Source organism: Pan troglodytes, chromosome 9 (genome assembly GCF_028858775.2).
Source record: "Pan troglodytes isolate AG18354 chromosome 9, NHGRI_mPanTro3-v2.0_pri, whole genome shotgun sequence".
In the NCBI taxonomy this organism is placed as follows: Eukaryota; Metazoa; Chordata; class Mammalia; order Primates; family Hominidae; genus Pan; species Pan troglodytes.
The window spans coordinates 126433169-126436792 of record NC_072407.2 but is presented as its reverse complement, the minus strand read 5'-3'; positions in this window follow the sequence as shown (position 1 = coordinate 126436792).

Sequence of the window (3624 nt, the reverse complement as noted above, 5' to 3'; positions counted from 1 at the left end):
CCTCTAGAATAGTTGGAAAATGCATACAGCAGTAGAGTAGTATTACATCTTTGAAATTTGCAGGTAAAAGACTTCCATAGGAGGCGAGGTATGCTAATTTCTTGCTGTGTTGCTTTGGGCAAGTCATATGTGCTCTGACTTCATTATCTGTAAAATGGGAAAATGAAAACAGTTTTGGGAGCTTTGTGACTTCAACTACTTGACTTCAGCCTGCTACTCAGGCTGAAGATAACTTCTTTGTAAGTTGTCAAAAAGGTACTGGGCTTAATTCCAGGGTGATGGGTTGATCTGTGCAGCAAATCACCATGGCACAAGTTTCCCTACGTAACAAACCTGCACATCCTGCACATGTACCCCAGAACTTAAAATAAAAGTTGAAAAAAAAGTACATGTGACTTTATTAACTGGCATGAAAACAAAAACAAAAACAAAAGGTGCTCTAACTCCAATACTTAGCTATTAACTATTTACTAATTACCAATGGTTAATAGTCTTTCATTATCTGTCTGCCAGGCAACTTAGCACTAACCAGTCAATTCTTTTGCCTCTGAAGGTATTATTTTCAATGGTTTTAATCAGTCCACCTACAACTGTGTTACTATCCACAGGGATATATTCTTAGGTGGTCCCCAAGAAATCTTTAGCAATTAAGCAGTCACTGTATGCCAGGCACTATCCATGCCCAACCTATCAGCTAGGATTGCAATCTCTTCACCCACAAGACAATCAGTTGAGTCAGTCTCTAGTTCTTATTTTATGGTACTTTTGATTGGATCACATTTATTATCACTTGCATTGGTCCAAGTCCTCTGAAAAGCAGATATTAAGACAAGATTAGATATTTAACACCTGTCAGGGAAAATAGGGAGGGAGCTGAAAGAAGCCGAAAGAGCTAGCAAACTGGTCAGGCTGATGGAAAGACTGACAGAATTTTTGAGCCAAATTTTATGGGAGAAATCTCATGTCTAGCAGAAAAAGACCTGTTTTAATATCTCTGTTCTTTCTAGTCATTGGCTGGATGTAGCCTTTGGGAAGCATGGCCTCCATGCAAATATGGTAATTGATTTTAGAGTGCAGCATCAGGGGTGATTAATCATTCACACTTCCTGAAGGGGTATATCTGAGAAATGACTTCCATGATCACCTTAAAGAACCTAAATATAATCTACTAATGTTTATTTCATTAAAAAAATTCCTTAGTATGTAATTTACTGTTTATAGCAAAGATTAGAACCACCTATTATAGGGTTCACAGCACGATAAAATACAATATACAATAATGATGGCATAAAGGATAGAAGGAGCAATGGAAGTATACTCTTTTGAGGTTCTTTATACCATGCATAAAGTATTAAAATATTAGTTGAAGATATTTTGATAAAGTTGCATATTGTCAATGCTACTAGAAACCATCTAATAAAATGAGATATAGTTAATAAGACAACGGAAGAGATGAAAAACAATACTAAAAGGTACTCAAATAAACCAAAAGAAGGCAAGAAAAGAGAAGAAAAAAGTAACAAAGACCAGACCAGATGGGACGGGTAGAAAACAAACGGCAAGAGTGTAGGCTTAACTCAATAATTACATTGAATATAAATAGTCTAAACATGCCAATTAAGAGACAGAAAAAGCCACACTGGATTAAAAAAAACCCAAAACTCAACTAAATGCAATTTAAATAAACCACATTTTATATATAAAGACAGATATTTTCTTTTAAAAAAGGTTGGGAAAAGAAACACTGTATAAGAACTAATAAAATCTGGAATATCTATATTAATTTCTGACACAGTAGACTTCAGAATTTGGAATATTAACAAAGATCATCACAGATATTTCATAACAATTCAAGTATCAATTTACCAAAAATACACAATTTTAAATGTGTACCCAACTAATAACAGAACTTCAAATACATAAAGCAAATATTGACAGAACTGAAAAAAGACAGAACAATTCATCATTGAAGTTGAAGATTTTAACATTCTTCTTTTAGTGCAAGGAGACAGAAAAGTATTATGGACATAGAAGACTTAAATAACACTATCAACTTACAGGAACAAAATGACATTTATAGAACATCTTACTCAACAACAATAGAATAGAGATTTTTTTCAAGTACCAATGGAAAATTCACCAAGATAGACCATATGCTGAGAGATTAAACAAGTTTCAATAAATTTAGAAGTACTGAAAACACACAGAATATGTTCTCTGACTACTGTGGAATTAAATTAGAAACTAAGAACAGATCTCTGTAAAATCTCTAAATATTTGGAAATTGAACTACACATTTCTGAATAACCCAATTATTGAAAAAGAAATGATGATGGAAGTTAGAAAATATTTTCTAAATGAATAAAAATGAAAAAAATGCTAGGGTTTGTATGATTCAGCTAAAGCAGTTTTTCAAGATAAATTTATAATTTTAAATTTTCATAGTAGAGAGGAAAAGTTTAAAATCAATAACTCATGTCCCTCCTTGTAAAAACCTAGAAACAGAATAGCAAATTGAACCTAAAGTAAAAGGAAAGAAATTATAAGGGTGAAGTATAAATTAATGAAATAGAAGATTAACAATTAATACAGAAAAACCAATGAAAAGAGAATGTAGCTCTTGTAAAAAGTCAGTAAAATTTTAATTTTGTAATTAATAAAATTTAGGTCAATCAAGAAAAAGATCTAAAACTAAAATTAATAATATCAAGAATGAAAGGGTCAATCACTACAGATCCTACAGATTGTGTGTGTGTGTATATATATATATATAATATTATAAAAAACTTTATGCCAATAAAGCTGACAATTTAGAAGAACTAGAAAATTCATTGAAAGATGCTAATTATTAAGATTTACAAAAGAGGAAATAGAAACTCTGAACACTTCTTTTTTTTTTTTTATTCTTATACTTTAAGTTTTAGGGTACATGTGCACAATGTGCAGGTTAGTTACATATGTATACATGTGCCATGCTGGTGTGCTGCACCCACTAACTCATCATCTAGCATTAGGTATATCTCCCAATGCTATCCCTCCCCCTCCCCCACCCCACAACAGTCCCCAGAGTGTGATGTTCCCCCTCCTGTGTCCATATGTTCTCATTATTCAATTTCCACCTATGAGTGAGAATATGCGGTGTTTGGTTTTTTGTTCTTGCGATAGTTTACTGAGAATGATGATTTCCAATTTCATCCTTGTCCCTACAAAGGACATGAACTCATCATTTTTTATGGCTGCATAGTATTCCATGGTGTACATGTGCCACATTTTCTTAATCCAGTCTATCATTGTTGGACATTTGGGTTGGTTCCAAGTCTTTCCTATTGTGAATAGTGCCGCAATAAACATACGTGTGCATGTGTCTTTATAGCAGTGTGATTTATAGTCCTTTGGGTATATACCCAGTAATGGGATGGCTGGGTCAAATGGTATTTCTAGTTCTAGATCCCTGAGGAATGGCCACACTGACTTCCGCAATGGTTGAACTAGTTTACAGTCCCACCAACAGTGTAAAAGTGTTCCTATTTCTCCACATCCTCTCCAGCACCTGTTGTTTCCTGACTATTTAATGATTGCCATTCTAACTGGTGTGAGATGATATTTCATTGTGGTTTTGATTTG